This window comes from Crocodylus siamensis, chromosome 6 (genome assembly GCF_052110815.1).
Source record: "Crocodylus siamensis isolate JL-2025a chromosome 6, ASM5211081v1, whole genome shotgun sequence".
Taxonomy (NCBI): Eukaryota; Metazoa; Chordata; order Crocodylia; family Crocodylidae; genus Crocodylus; species Crocodylus siamensis.
The window spans coordinates 9315132-9332296 of NC_143400.1; positions in this window are offsets into that span (position 1 = coordinate 9315132).

The following is a 17165-nucleotide window of genomic DNA, read 5'->3' on the forward strand; positions in this document are numbered from 1 at the left end:
GGCAATTATTTTGGGTAGAGGGCCGCTTACTGAGTTTTGGCAAGCCATTGAGGGCCGCATGACTGGCAGCCAGGGGCAGATAAATATTCATTTTCTACATTTTTAGGGGCTCCGCGGGCTGGACAGAATGGCCTGGCGGGCTGCATCTGGCCCATGGGCTGCATATTTACCATCCCTGAGTTATAGCCTAATGGGCTGCGCTGCCCTGCCTTCCTGCAGACAAAGCCGGGAGTGTAATAAATGTGCCTGTCCTCCAAATGCAACTCAGGAACTCCCTCTGCATGACCTTGGGCATGCCCCTGCCCTCCCTCTCCCTGCCTCAGTTTCCCCACCCCTGCAACGGCAGCCTCAGTCCCAGTGGTGGAGGGGGTATGTTACCATCCATAGCGGCCCAGCCGAGATGCAGGCCTCATTAATGCTACGCACTGCACAACCACAGCCTCCGTAGGCTCAGAGCTGACAATCTGAACAGACAAGACAGACGAGGGGCGGAACAGGATGTGATTTGCTTAAGGCCACCCAGCAAGTCAGTGGCAGAGCTGGGAGGTGCCTTAACTGCACTCCCCCACCCCCACCCCAGCCTGAATCATGCTGAGACTCCCCACATTTCATTACACTTGTGAGTGCTACTTACACGTCACACTTGTGACCCATACACAACAATAGAGACAGCGGCAAATGCAGCCTTTCAGAACTCCTTGCTAAATGAATTTCCCACCTGGTCCTCCGTTTGCGACGCAGTCTGCAAAGAGATCAAGGCTCAGCGATGATCGCTGAAGCACTGGGGTTCCCCGGGCAGCTTCCACCTGGGGCAGGGATGGGGTCTGCCTGCGTCTGAATCTATGAATTTCCAACAGGCAGGCACTGCCATTCTGCAGGTAGCAGCAGAAACCGCCCGATTCATACAAATGCAATGTCTGGTGGCTAACGGACAGCCCAGGACACCTGGGGACTTTGCCCATCTCCAAGATGGATTCATGGTGTGGCAGGAGGCAAGTGGCCTTCCCTCTCTGTGCCTCGGTTTCCCCATCCGGACAAGAAGGAAGATCATGCGACCCACCTCTCACTAAAAAGGCATGCCCCACAGAAGCAGCATAGTGTTAACGTCCTTGTATTTTAGAGGGTTGGTTTCATTGTTTCTAGGGTCAGAAGGGACCTGAATAGATCATCAAGTCCGATCCCCTGCCCTGGGCAGGAACAAGTTGCTAGGATCATAATACCCCAGCCAGATATCTATCCAACCTCCTCTTGAAGACCCCCAAGGTAGGGGAGAGCACCACCTCCCTTGGGAGCCCGTTCCAGAGCCTGGCAGCCCTCACTGTAAAGTAATGCCTCCTAATATCAAGCCTGAACCTGCTCTCAATCAATCTGTGGCCATTATTCCTTGTTGTCCCAGGTGGTGCCCAAGGGAACAGAGCTTCACCTATTTTACTCTGGTCCCCCCCGGTAAGTTTATAGACGGCCACCAGGTCCCCCCTCAGCCTTCTCTTGTGGAGGCTGAACAGGTTCAGGTCATAGTTTCATAGTTTCTAGGGTCGGAAGGGACCTGAGCAGATCATCTAGTCCGACCCCCTGCCATGGCAGGAAAGAGTACCGGGGTCAAACGACCCCAGCAAGGTGTACATCTAGCCTCCTCTTAAAGACCCACAGGGTAGGAGCCTGCACCACTTCTCTTGGAAGTTGGTCCTGTAGCCTCTCCTCGTAGGGCCTGCCCTGCTGTCCCCTGATCATGCGGGTGGCCTCCTCTGGACCCTCTCCGTGCTGTCCACATCCCTCCTGAAGTGTGGCGCCCAGAGCTGGACGCAGTACTCCAGCTGCGGCCTGACCAGTGCCACAGAGGGGGAGGATCGCCTCCTTGGACCTGCACAAGATGCATCTGTGGATGCACGACAGGGTGCAGTTAGCCTTGCTGGCCACTTCCTTGCATTGGTGGCTCATGTCCATCCTGGAGTCAACAATGACTCCAAGATCCCTTTCTGCCACTGTGCTGACAAGAAAGGTGTTTCCCAGCCTACAGGTGAGTTGTTGGTTCCTTCTCCCCAGACGCAGCACCTTGCACTTGTCTGCATTGAATCCTATTCTCATCCGCCCACCTCTGTAACCTGTCTAGATCTAGCTGGATGCTGTGTCCCCCACTCCAGTGTGCCCACCTCTCCCCACATCTTTGTGTCATCAGTGAACTTGGACAGCGTGCTTTCCACGCCCACCTCCAAGTCACTGATGATGTTGAACAGTGCAGGCCCGAGGACCGAGCCCTGGGGGACCCCACTGCCCACATCCCTCCAGGTCGAAAATGACCCATCCAGCACCACTCTCTGAATGCCACCATCCAGCCAATTTGTGACCCATCTGACTGTGTAGGCATCAATGCCACAGTCGCCTAGTTTTTTTATGAGCATGGGGTGAGAAACAGTGTCAAAGGCCTTCTTGAAGTCCAGGTAGATGACCTGGTCGTAAAAGGAAACCAGGTTGGTCAGGCAGGATCTGCCCGCAATGAACCCGTGTTGGTTGCCCCTGAGCATTACCTCCCATGCTGGGCCCCCGCAGTTGTGCTCCTTGATAATTTTCTCAAAGGTCTTCCCAAAAACCAAGGTGAGACTAACAGGCTGATAGTTACCCAGGTCCTCCTCCCTCCCCTTCTTGTAAATGGGGACCACGCTGGCCCTTTTCCAGTCCTCTGTGACCTGGCCCGAGCACCACGAGCGCTCATACAGCCGTGCCAGGGGCCGTGCTGCGACCTCCGCCCAGTCCCTCAGTACCCTGGGGTGAAGAGCATCCAGACCTGCTGATTTAAACACATCCAGCCCCTCCAAAAGTTCCCTAACGAGATCGTCCCTGACCCTAGGCACGACGTTGTGTCCTCTGAGCCTGTCTGTAAGCCTAGTCAGGGAGTTGTCCCGATCCCTGCTCAGGAATATGGAGGCAAGGAACTCATTAAAGAGGCCAGCTTTTTCCTTTGCTGCAATCACCAGATTGCCAAGCCTGTCCTGTAGGAGTCCCATGTTCCCTTGCACCTTCTTCTTACTCCCTATGTATTTGAAAAAGGACTTTTTGTTATCCTTACTTCTGGTTGCTAGCCCTAGCTCCATCTCTGCCTTGGCCTTCCTAACCACCTCCCTCCAATCATGGGCAACGGAGGTGTAATCCTCCTTGGTGATAGCCCCTTGCCTCCACTGTTTGCACGCCTCCTTTTTGGCCCTCAGCCCTCCTGGATGCGGGCTATGGGTGTTCGTGCTGCCCTCTTGTTCCCAAGCTTGCCCAGGCCTTTGTCACTCACCTGGGCCACTCCTGCTAATGTCACCTGGCTTGACGTCCAAGTGTCCTCTTGCACCTCTGCATCCCCACCCCCGACAAACCTAGTTTAGAGCTCGCCGCACGCTGAGCGCGCCGGGGGGGGAAGTGCAACCACGGTCCCCCATTACCACTAAACTGTGCAGTCAGATTCCCTGCATTTGGGACCCTCGCAGGGGTCAGCCTGCCTAGAGTGCAGTGGGCAGGCCTCACCCTGAGAAAACCTGTTGATCGCGGTATCTCCCCTCCTGCACCTCCCCTGGGTTTGGGATGTGGGTCCCTGCTGCCCCTCCTGGGCGTTTGTCCCTTCTTGCGAGAGACGGTGGCACAGTGAAACCGAAACAGCTGCCCAGAGGCAAGGCTCCTCTTTGCCAGCTCCTGGGACAGGCCCAGCACATCCTTCACCTGAAACCATCTTACATAAGCAGGATCAGCACTCGGAAGAAAGTTAATGCCTTGCAATCCTATAGGTCCTTTCAGCCCAGGAAAGCATGGGAAAACCCCACTCCCCTCCTGGAAGTGGAAATCCTGGTTCTCACCACTCTCGCGCTCTCTCTGCCCAGAGCCAGGATGAGACCCCAGGAGTCTGGCCTCCCAGCATCGCCTGCACCACTGGAAAACATGAGAATAAAACGCAGGAGTCCCAGCTCCCTGTTCTCTGCTTTAACCATTAGACAATACTGTGGAAACACCACTTGCGTGCTCCCCCCAGCCACTGTCAGCCGCCCGGTCTTCCTTCCCGGCAGCCTCCCTCTGTGACCCATGCAGACACGATATGCAGGTGGAGTTGCCAAAGCCAAATTAAATCCATCCTGGGCGTGAGCTGCCCTTCAAGATGATTCAGAGGATGCTCCAGCAGGCACCTGCTGCTTTAAGGCTGCCTGAAAACAGCCCGGCACTGCTCATATCTGCCCAGGTACCTGGGAAACCTCCCACTGAAAACCCAGGAGGGAAAGCAAGACCAAATGGAGGATGGTCCCAAGGTGGTCCCAGCACCCCCCAGCCTATGGAGAAACAGCACTCGTTACCTCCTGCCGAATCTGTCTGGGCGATGGGACAGCAGTCGGATGTCCCAGCAGGCCAGAGGACTCCTCTGGCAGAGAAAGGGGGGCCTGCAGCTCCCCCCAACTATCCCCAGGACATCTGTGAAAGCCACTTTCATAGAAAGGTAGGGCTGGAAAGGACCATCGAGTCTGGAGGTCATCAAGTCCAGCCCTGTGCCTGAGGCAGGATCATCCCAATCCAAATCATCCAATGCAAATCCATCAGCTAATAACCTCTTAGTGAAACTACTGTCAACCCTGATGCAACACAAGACATCACACCCAAACCTGCCCCAGGTAAAGCAGGAGAGCCATGGCAGCCAATGTCCTGCTTCTATGAGATGTTGTCAATGTATGCTCAACTGTATGTCAATGTATGTCCATACCAGTGTCACCATGGGGTAAAATTCCTTCCTGACCCCAAATATGATCATCAATCTGGCCCTGAGCTGAGGGACAAAACCCTCCGTCCAGTAACCTCCAGCTTTGGTCCCAGCAGAAGCGTTAGCACACCGCGGTCAGCCCCCAGCCTTGGCTGCACCCAACACCCAATGCCTCTGAAGAAGGCTAAAAACACCCTGACACATGGAGCAGAAAGGGGAGGGGACAACCAGCAAAGCCCAGAAGCCTGGAAAATACTCATGGTACAACATAGGCATAGCTAGGTATAAATCATCCTTGATCCTTCTTCCTGAACACCTCCAGTGATGGCGAGTCCACAACTTCCCCAGGCGTCCATCCCACTGCCTCCCTACTCCAATGGGGAAGAAGTGTTTTATGGATACCCAATCTAAACCTACTTTGCTGAAACTTCAGGCCATTGGTCCACATCCTCCTTACTGCAGCAAGAGAGAAAAGATGCTTTCCCTCTTCTTTATGCCAACCTTCAAGTACTTGAAGATTGTCATCACGTCCCCACCTAAGCACCTTTTCCGCAAGTTGAATATGCCTAGCTCCTTCAGCCTCTCCTCCTATAACTTGTTTGCCAAGCCCTTGATCATCTTTTTTCTACCCACCTCTGGACCCTCCCTAACTTCTCCAGAGCCTTTTTAAAACGCGGAGCCCAGAACTGTATGCAGTATCCAGATGAGGCCGAACCAGGGCCGAGTAGAGAGGTAGCATCACCTCCTGTGTCTTGCACCTGCTGCTTCTATTGATGCATCCCAAAACTGTGTTCACCTTTCACGCGGCTGCATTACACTGCACTCGTATTGAGTCTGTGGTCTACCAAGACTCCCAGGTCTTTTTCCACAGTGCTGCCATCCGGCCAGGTGCCCCCCATTTTATATTTGGGATTATTCCCCCCTCCACATTAAAGCCCCAGCACAGCAGTAGCTTTTCCTGCCTGCCAGCCAGCTGGTGATGGGCACAAGAGACCATTAAGGTCAGCTTCCTGGGACCTCATGATAAAGGGAACTAGAGAGTCTGGTTTGAAGGACTTGGTCCTGTGTGGCCCCAGGAGCTCAGATGGGCAAGGTAGGGCTAGGCAACTGCTACACCGCAGCATCTCTTCACCCCAGTTGAGTGATTTAGACAGGTTTTCTTCTCTCTTACCAGCTTGGGTTAAGGGAAAACAGCCACACTAGAAAATAATAGGTCACACCCCTCCTCCTCCCACCCCCTCTGCACCCACACTGGTGTTGTCCTCACTTGTGGATGGTGCTAAGAGTGCTGGGAGCACATCCCCTCATGCCGAGCACTGCAGGATGCTAAGCTGCTCTCTTGAATTGGTTAAAGGTGGCCAAGGAGTGGCGTTCCCCCCCACCCCATTCAAACTGGCCAAGCCCCATTCTCCACATCACTGCAAAGGAGGGATAGACTTACTGGTATGTGCAGACAGGGGAACGCCTGAGTTACCACAAGTTAACACTGCAGTGAAGAGAAGTCCAAACTCTCCGACTTCGGCAGGCATCACTGGTCTCAGCCTCTTTAATGAGGCTTTCTGCATCACTTGCTGGGAGTGAAACGCAGAGGTGCTGGGTTTTGCAGGAGGGGGAATAGGGATCGTTGTGGAGATGGGGTTTGCCGAGTGCCGGCTGCATGGACCCTCGGGGAAGCCGAGCAGCTGCAGCTGGAGGAGGAGTGGACGCTGGAGGAGGTCGAGAGGACCCTCCAGAGTTTCAAGACTGGTAAGACTCCTGGGTCGGAGGGCCTGCCCAAGGATTTTTACCTGACCTTCTGGGACCTGGTGAGCCCCAACCTGCTGGAGCTCTTTTGACAGCACCTGCAGGAGGGCCGACTGGGAGCGGGGATGGACCGCAGCCTCGTGACCCAACTGTATATGAAGGGCCTAAGGGAAGAGTTGAAGAACTGGAGGCCTATCACCCGCCTAAACTTTGACTATAAGCTGCCGGCCAAAGCCCTGGCTGAGCAATTTAAATCCATCCTAGGTACCGTCATTCACAAGGATTGGTCATGCAGGGCGCCGGGGCCCTGCTGCAACTGAGAGATGCGCTCCAGCTGGGATGGGACAGAGGCAAGCCTGTGACAGAGTATCGCTCCGGTTTCTCTTCGAGACACTGAAGCAGATGGGAGTCCCCCCGCCGACCTTCAATGGCTGCATAAGGACCCTGTACGTGAACGTGAGCAGTGAGGTGCAGGTCAACAGGCTCTTCAGCGCACGGATCACCATAGAGTGAGGGCAAGGCTGCTCGCTCTCCCCCATCCTTTTCCCAACCTGTGCAATCGAACCTGGGACTTTTCCCAATCTGTGCAATCGAACCCCTGGCCCAGCGCATCAGGCAGGACCCTGGGATTCATGAAGCCAAGATCCCAGGTGGCAGCAGAAAAGAGACCAAAGTCCTGGCCTACGTGGACGATTTGAACATCCTGTGCTGAAACAAGTGGTCAGTGGAAAGAGCACCGTGGCGCACACAGGTCTACGAAGTGGCAGCAGGGGCCAAGCTCAACCTGAGCAAGAGCACCTATCTGGCTGTGGGTGAATTCAGGGACCTGGAGTCCCTGGGAGCCTCCGTCCCCAGCAAGGGGGTCAAGATCCTCGGAGTGGAGTTTGACCCCGAGCTGAATGGCAGGAAACCATGGGAGAAGACCGAGGCCGGGTCTGTGGCACTCGCACTGCCTGTCTATTGTGGGGTGGGGGCGCATGGTGCTTATGAAGGCGGTGTTGCTCCCAGTGCTTCTGTGTACCACACTTGTCTTCCCCTCTTTAAGCACGTTGCCCACAGAATCCAGAGAGCGATGTGCATCTTCTTTGGGGGATCCAGATGGGAAAAGGTAGCTAGAAAGACCCTGTACAAGACCAAACAAGGCATCCTCCTGTTCCCATGGGCAAGATGCACAAGCCAAATCTGTACACTGGCGACGGGCACAGAGTCCAAAACGGCCTGTCTCGTAAGATATTTTGCAAGACACCTCCCAAAGCTGTGGAGGGTGTTTGCACCAACCAGTGGGAGACTGTGGCTCATGGACTCACCATGGTTGAACAAGACCCTAAATGAGCCCTGCAGTGGGTATAGACTACAGAACACAGGCCCTGCGACCATGGTCAACTGCAAAAAGGAGGAGGTAGAAAATCAGAGACATACTGTCATCCATGGACTTGCTCCCAGGTGATGGTTGTCAAGCCGTGTGAAAGCCTATCTTCCCCATGGACCTGTGGAAGGACCACAGAGACCTGAACTGGCTGATAATCCACCAAGCCCTCCCAGTGAGCGCATGGAGACACAGGGAAGGGCAGCAAGGTAGCCTGAGCTATCTGAGGGCAATCTGCCAAGGGGCCACAGAAACCACCAACCACCTCCTATGGCTCTGCATATGTGCCAAGGAGGTGTGGAAAAAGGTAAAGCAGCTCTGCAAAGCGGTGAACGGGGCCAGACGGCTGACCAGAGAGACGGCGCTGTACGGGCACATAACTAAATACCAGGGGAGCCCATCAGCCCACTTTGATCAGTCTGTGTCCTGTATCCGGAGCGCCCCGTGGAAGCCCAGGAGCCTCCTGATGTACAGACACACGGACCCCGAGGTGGTAGACTGTGTTGGCTCTAAGCAAACTCCAGCCCTATCATCGGAAATTGGTAGCAGAGGACAGTGAGGACACAGGCAATGCCACCCAGCAAAGGGACACCAGGCACGGGCCCTTCAAAGACCCCCCAGAAGGGGGATGGACCGTGACAGCAAAGAGGGCAATGAGGTAACTGGACCTGAAGACAGACACGATGATAGCAGCAGTGACAGCAACGCTGAATTAACTGAGATTTTAAACCCTGAAACTGGGGCAAGGACGAAGGAACCGTGTAATCGGGTTACGGAAAAGCTTGCAGATGGGTGTGCAAGAGTGCGGTTCCACAGGTGCATGTATTGTAACAGGTGCACGGGTTTGGTTAAGGTATGTGAAGAAAAGTTGCTAGAAGATATACATAGATAGATAGATAGATCTATCTATATATTTATATATCTATATATATAGATATACACACACACACACACATATACATATACATATATTTTTACCAAAAAAAACAAAAAAAAAACCCCACCCCAAAACCTGCAAATCCAGACAGTAGCAAGATCTAGGTTAGGAAACAGGTTTTCAGTGGTGCCTAGCTTCCAGCAGCTCCCTTGCAAATACCAGTCCCAGATCTTATGCCATCACACCACTATGGGGGTGGTGAAAAGAAGTGAGAAGGTTTTGGATGCTTTCCTCACTGTTCCTGGAATATCTGACACTGGTTGCTGCCACCTCCTACAATTTTATCCTGAGCCTTACCATATTTTAGTGCTTAGCATAGAGTCCCATCTTCTGGATTCACGTGAAAGCAGGACAACTTCAAGTATCACCTTACCAAAAAAAAAATACAATATTGTAATCCAAGACCTTCTGTTTGTGGCAAAGGCCCTGAAGTAGGCCCCTACCCAACGACAATAGAGGAAGACAACAAAAAAAACCCCAAAGCTGTTCTTCATTTTAAAAGTCTCATGGTTTTTTTTCAGGCCTGACTAAAGATGATGCACACTCGCAGGTGGCATTCTCGCTAAAACACCAGCTAAAGCAGGCGTGGGCAAAATAGATCCCGTGGGTCTGTCTGGATCCAGCCTGCGGCTGCCCCCAGAGCACTCTGCATGGGGCTGAAACCTGCTCGGGGCGGCTAGTGCCACACTCCTGCTGGCCCTGGCCCTGGCCTCAGCCAGCGCGCAGTTTCCCAACAGGGCTGCTCTCGGTGTGGCTGCGGCTGCCCGGGTGCTGCTCCATTCCCCAGCTTCCAGCGACTCCTCCTCCTTCTCCTGCCCCTGCTGCATCACTCTGGATGGAGAGGAAGCTGCGGCCAGGTGGCTCCAGCCCCAGCCCCAGCACGTGGGGCTCCAGCTCCAGCTCCTGGCTGCCTTTGGCCCACTCCACCCGCCCAGCACAATGAGCAGCCATGCGCGGACAGCAGAGAGATGCTTGCAAGTCTGGGGGGAGTCGGGATGCTGCGGGTTGGGAGCGAGGTGTGCCAGCATGGTCTGCGCGACAGGGGACTGTGGGTCGGGAGTGAGGGGCAGCAGCAGGGCTGGGGGGGCGGCTTTGGCTTGGAATGAAGGGCAGGGAACAGGCAGATCACTGCCCCTCCCCACAATCATATCACCCCCACTCCAGCCCTGACAGGTGTTGTCTTTTTTGAAACTGGAAATATAGTAGCCCTAACTTAGGGAGTTCTGGTGAGCTGTTGCAGGGGGTGGGAGGAGTTGCTGACCTGGGCCACAACAGCTCACTAACACTCCCTAAGTTGTTCTCCAGCTAAGATAATTGCCCACCCCCTGCATAAGCACTCTTTCTGTTTCTGATCTCTCAATTCCTTCCCCTCCCACCTGCCTTCTGCTACAGGCCCGCAGGTGTTGCTGCATCATTCATCTATGGGCTAGGTAGGAAACAGCTCACGCAGCCACTTACACCTTAATAGACTCCCTTCCTGCTGTTGCAATCAGCTAGTCTGGCTTTGCAATGGATATTCAGCGTGCAATTTGTATTAAAACCAAAGGAGCCAATCAAGAGTTGGGCTTCACGGTGCTGGGTGCTGCACAAACAGGTTGGCGATGTGTTCACTGCGTGGTTCATCCAGGTGACAGGCACCTTGCCTAGTTGTGAGCTGGGGCAGTGCAAAGGCACACTGGAGTTACAGTGGCTGCACTCACTTTTGTGCATCACTAGGATCCCCGAGGGCATATCCCATGGTTCCTTAGGGTGCAGTGAGCTGAGCTACTGTGGGTTGTGTCCCGGGGGATTATGGGGAGACTTCTCGGTCTTTTGGGGAACACAAGGAGGAACAGTGGGAAAGCACTGGAAGACTGTCAGGATTGCATCCTCACTATAAATTGCAGACGCTACCAGTTCGAATGCGCTTAAACCTTAGCCTGTAACCCCACCTGGCTGGAATGTAAAGCACAGCTAAACTCGGGCGAGAGGGGTGTGCACGTGTGCCGACGGGAGGGACAGCGTGCAAGGAAACGTCCCGATTCATTCGGCAAAAGGCAGATCTGCTGCTGAGACCTCACTGTCTAAGAATGAGGGGACGCCGCGGCACAGAGGCAGCCCAAGGGGACAGTCAGGAACGCAGCACGGACGGCCTGGTGACCAGCTGGGTGTCCTATATGGCATTCATGCATTTAACAGCCTGCCCTGCCAGCTGCATTGGTAGGAAGACGTCAAGTCCCCGGGGAAAGGCCTGCACCCATGAGTTCTCCTCTAGGCCTTCTCTTGGGAACAGGAGGCAGCAAGTTCGCCCCTAAATCCACACACTCTCCGGGTCCCCTGCTTCGTGCCACCTGGGCTTCTTTGGGTGTACACTACTTCCCTCTTCTGGAAGGAACACATAAAGACACAGTGGAGATGTCCAAGGTAAAAGAAAGAAAGAGAAAGCTTGTGTCCCCTGTATGTATGTTCACAACACTTACTTAAAAGGAGGTTCCTCCTGCCCTTTGGGGTATTACCGAACCCTGACAAAGCTGCAGCAGCTGCAAGAACGGTCCTGGACCTTCAGCATCTCCCCCCTCCGATGTCCCTGCCTCCCCGGCACGTGTTAGCGTCTGGCATCGGTCCCTTCAATAATCCGAAAGGCCGATCCTTCCAAGTTTCTACCTTATTTCACAAGTTCCCACTCCTTTTATTTTTTTAGGGGCCTGCCCCTGCAAGTGCCACAAGGTGGTCCCAGGCTACATCCATGCCCGGAAGGAGCTGAGAGCACCCAGCACCGTGCTGGATCAGTGCCCCCGCCCCTCACCTCCTCTCCCTCTGCTTTGGCTTGAATTTCACTTTATCAAATCTCTGGCACTGTCCTCCAGGATCTGTGCCTTTTATTGCTTATTTAGCAGTAATCCTGTTTGGCATATCAGGGCTGGATTTGAACCCAGTCCTGGGGCAGGTCCAGGTTAATACAATGGTCCTTTGTGTCGCCAGGAGGTATCAATCCAAAAAAAATGAAAAGAAGAAAAAAAAGCAACCCAACAGTTCTTAATGGCAACAAGCACACTGTTTCAGCACTGCTCACGCAAAATACAGTGAGGTTTTCCAAGAAACGGCGTTTCCAGGAACAACTGCTAGAGGCCACTACTTGTTGCCTATCTGTCATGTTCACTTTGTTAACAACACCTATTATCATTCCCTCCTACCACTGACTCATTTGGAGTCAGGGACAGGAAGTGTATTGCAGGCTGTTTGTTTGGGGAGAGGTGTGTGCCCTGTCATCGCACAATTACATGTAGTCTAATAAGTTCCCTTGACTGCCTTGGTAAAGCAGTCATGTTTGCAAATCCAAAATCTAGGACATTTCTGTGGCAGAATTTTTTTATGGTGACAAATTCTGTCAACAGATATGTAATTATCTTTAAGAAAAAAGCACTTGTTACCTGCTCTGTGTGTGTGTGTGTGTGTGCACACGCACGCGTGCGTGTGGGCATGTCTACATGTGCCCCTGGGTGTGCAGTTGGTACTACGCAGTCATTTAGTATTTGCTTTAGCAAGTACTAAATGACTGCGCAGTCCCAGCAATGCACGGGGCATTTGTTATCCTACTCAACAGCAGTGGCAGCGTTGCAGGTAAAGCCCACAGATGCTATGCTGCACCGCCGTAGCTCATCGCTACAGCGACGTAGCATCTCATGTAGACACACCCTGTGTGATACACATACAAGCAAGGTTCTTTGGGCAAATGTGATCTCTTTTATTAGACTGACTAACTAGTTGGAAAAAGTGTTCTTTGCCAGCTTTCGGGGACAAACACCCTTCCTTCAGGCATAGGGAGCATCTAATGGTGTTTTGTGTTCCCCTGGGTGGAAGAGAAGCCAATATGCAAAATGTAGGTCTGTGAAAATGCAAGATTATATTTATATTTATACACACACACACACACACACACATACATATATACACACATTATATATTATAAAATATACTACATATATTATATATACACACACATTTATATATACATATATATGTATGTGTGTGTGTGTTTGTGTATACACACACACACACACACATACATACATATATGCATATACATATATACACAATCTTCCCTTCATGTTTATCATCTGCCTAGTGCAGGGGGGCTGGACCCGATGATCTTGCAAGGTCCTTTCCAGCCCCTAACAATCTATGAATCTAGCGGCACCCGATATTAAGCAGGACAAACACCTCGCTCCAAACAAGCCTCCTGGAATACATTTCCTGTCCCTAACTCCAGATGAGCCAGTGGTAGGAGGGAATGACACTAGGTGGCTTCAACAAAGCGAACACAAGTAAAGTGAACAACAACTGTACCTTGTTGAGTTTGTTACTTGGCAGCTCTGAGGGTAAGCAGAAAGGCACACAAGGAAGCCCCTAGCTAGAACAGGGATGGGCTCATTATCTTAACAGGCAAGTGAATCTTGAGGCATAATTTGCCACGTAATTGCACCAGCACACCTACTATTAACTGTTGTACTTGCATGTACAAGGAACTTTGATTTATGGACAGGCTCTGCACCAGTCATGTTGCCCTAAGCCTGTTACCCAAGGTTGATCCTTAACCTGAAACCTTTTCAAAGTTTTGGAAAATTATTAGCTAGGTCATTTTTACCCCACCTACAAAGACAAAAACAAACTAGTCAGTCCCCTTGTCAAAATGTTACAGGAAAGAATCTGGGTGAAAATTAAACAAAAACTCAACAGTATTTGCTGTACAGATTTACCGAGAATTCTACCCCTGCTATCAAATGTCAGAATACCGATTATGCCACATAGCCTTCATCTGGATGGAATCAGATCCACTCAGCTGTGGGCGAGTCTACATGAGACGCTAGCTGCACAGTAGCCTAATAACACTGTGCAATAGCATGCCAGGCAAAACCATGGGAGACTGGTGCCACCTCATTCAGGCGGGGCACGTGCCCCCCCCAGCAACCAGTCAGTGACTGGGGGAGGCACCTCCCCACCCCCGCCCGTCTGCCCGCAGTCAATTTTGCTGGCAACGGGGCAGGGTTCCTCTGCAGCCGATCGTGAAATGGCCAATCACTGTGGCCACTTCTGGGAGCACCACAACACTCCACTCCCCAGCCAGCACTTGCAGGGAGGATACCAGCTCTCCTGCCTACCCCCCTGCCCATTGCCTAAGCAGCAGTGTGGCTGGTCAGGGGGGCACTGGCACTCTCAGGGTGCACATGCACCCCTGTGCACCCCCTACATGGCAAAACCTATACTAACACACTACTGCACAGTAATATTAGGTAGGGCTGTGTGAAACCGCACTGTTTTGCTTCGACTTGCGTTTTGATGGAACAGTGCTTTGTTTCATTCCAAAAGCACTGCTCCATTTCATTTTGTCAAAACAGTTTCACTGTTTCGATGCTGTTTCAACGTTTCATCCATTGCCCGTAATGGGGAAGCACGAAACTGGAGGAGGAGCAACCTCCTGTGATCCCAGGCAGATCGGGCCCTGCATCGGGGGGAGGAGGCAGGCAGAGCCCTGCAGACCTCCCAGGAGTGCAGGCAGGGCACTAAATTGCCTGCTCCTTTAAGGGCAGAAACTACCTAGGGAGAGGGCCCTAAGAGCCAGACAGGAGCCCACAGATGCAGGTTACTATGGCAACAGGCTAATGAGTAAATTAGCCTGTGCCTGCACCTGGTCAGCTGACAGGAAGAGGCAGGGCCCTGGGTATATATAAACCCCATGGCTTGGAATAGGAGCTCAGGACTGCCTGTTCTAATCCTGGTAGGATTAAGAGGCTCCAGGAGCTAACCAGATGCCCTGGCCTACAAAGCACTTAGTGCTGAGGGCAAGTTTGACTCTTTAAAGGGATAGAGCACACCCTGAACTGCTTATATTGTAGCCCAGGGGCTCATGTTTGAGTTGCTGTTTATAAAAACGGGAGGATCGGGCTGAGGCTATTGGGGAAGGAGGAGGCCTCACTGGGGACTCACTACGGTGTGGGGACCCCAGTGCGAGAGAAAGGTGCAGCGATAAGGGGGTAAGCAGACCCCAGTGCCAGTGTGGGGTGCAGAGACAGGGCTGTGGAGAGCCCAGTGAAGACAAGGGGCCGAGCTTTAGCAAGGCCCAGGAGAGACACTGTTTAAATGCCGTCTGCGAGGCTTGGGGCGTGATAAAGGGTCGGTTTTGGAGCCACACATCTAGCCCATAAGGCTGAGGGTGTCCTGTGAGGCGTTCATTTTGAGCGGGATCCAAAAAGGGATCCAAGAACCCACGTGGTTCAGCGGGGTCCAGCAGGACAGTGGCAGGCAATAAGATCAAGGGCAGCCTCCCTATATTATAATTATGAGCAAGACGTGGCAGGTGAGAAAGAGGGTGCCCATTGGGCAGGATTGGCACGGTCAAGTAGCCCTAGGGGTATCACAGCCATCCCAGGGGACCCCCTCCCGTGACACCAACGCTGGGAGCTGAGCTGGCGGAGGGAAGTGAAGCGCAGCCCCAGTGCTGTGCTCCACTTCCCCCCACCAGGCTCAGTTTCACGGGGTGGGAACCAATCCCGGTGGGGGGGTGGGGGGTGCAGAGCACAGCCCCAGGGCTGCACCCGACCCCCACACTAGGCTGCAGTGGCAGGGGCCCAAGCAACTGTGACTGCGCTCTGCATCCTACCCCCCTGCACGAGGCTCGACTCCAGCCGATTGCAGCCTGGTGCACAGGGTGGGGCACAGCTCCAGGGCTATGCTCTGACCCCCCACACCAGGCTGGGGTCCCAGCACCTTGCAGCCTGGTGCAGGGGAAAGGGCGCAGCCCTGGGGCTGCACTCTGCCTCCCTCCACCAGGCTCAGCGCCCGGCAGCTCGCAGTCCCGTGGAACTCAGCCCAGTGGCGGGAGGCAGAGAGCAGCCCCAGCTCTGCCCACCTCCTGCCACCGGGCTGAGCTCCATGGGGCTGATGATGCCAGTCGGAGCACAGCCCGGCTGTGGGAGGCAGGGAGAGCCAGGGCAGTGCTCCCCACAGCGCTGAGCCACATGGGGCTGCAGAGCCACTTAGAGCACAGCCCTGGCTCTCTGCTGCCTCTCACCACCTGGCTGCTGCTTCAAAACTCGAAACATTTTGAAACTTTCAAAACATTTTGAGTGGCCTTGTTTTGTTTCAAGGCTGTTTCGAAGCCTTCTGTTTCATTTTGATTTAGCTGTTTCGAGCTCAAAATGAGTTGAAACAGCCAGCAACATTTCACACAGCCCTAGTATTAGGCTACTGCACAGTTAGTGTCCAAAAAAACCCCATGTGCCAGTGCTACTGTGCAGTAGCGCGAGTTACTGTGCATTGATTTAGTACTTGGTTATCCACATGCTTATCTACACATGCATGCCCTTAATGTGCATTAGAAGTGGCAAATTTAGGCTAATTGCACCTAAGTTTGATACCTGATTAGTTAAAACACATTAATGCACATGTAGACATGACTCAGCACTAACTTTAGTACCAGCTTTGCCCAGTCACTAGGGGCACATGGCAGGGCTGTAGGGACTTGGCACTAACTTTAATGCCAAGTCCCTGCATGTGTAGGCACCTGCCAGAAATGGCTTCATGTGCATTAAACTTAGCTGTGTGTAAATGCATGTGTAGATGCGCCCTGCGCGTCCTATTTCCCACACTGCTAACAATCTCTGGAGCTTCTGCTTTTGCGGAGTGAGCAAGGTCTGGGCTTTTGGACCAGTGGCATCTGAGATCTACAGCCAGTGTCACAAGCTCACAGCCCGCAGCGCAGCAAAGTTGCAGGTAGCTGGAAATGTGGTACAAGTCTTTGCGAGCTGCATGGCAGCCAGCTGAAGGGGCCAGGCCATGCAGGAGTTGCCCTCTTTCCAACAGCCTTGGCCACTTGTTGAATGACCTCTGTCAACTCAGGTGTCCCTCTGGCTTTTCTCATTTGATCAAAACACATTCCTGACCGTCCCACCCAATGTGTTTACATTCACGCTTGACGTCTTAACTGATTTTTAGCCCAGCTGAAAGGGGCAGGATTCTCAGCCTCAGGGCTTAAACTTTCTATATACAAGACACGTGCAGCACGGGACAAGTGTTCCTCTGCTCACTGCCCCGCTGACCTGCTTTAGCTGTGGAGGGAGCAACCAAACTGTGACGGGAGTTCAGTCTTCAGGGCTCATTCCACCCCGGGCCTCTTTAGCACACTGCATCCATCCCTTCCTGCTCACACTCGTGTGAAGCTGCTCTGGGGATGTCCCTTGTGCCTGCCTTCAGGACACCAAAGACAGAGGTCTCACTGGTGGTGATGGGGGAAGGGGGGGGAGTGCAATGGTCATGATTTCACAAACACATTTCTGAGTTAGGGGTGTGTGAGCGGAAACAATGGCAGCATAGCCACGGCCCTTTTGAGGGGACCAGTCGGTGCTAACTTTACTGGTGGGTATGGG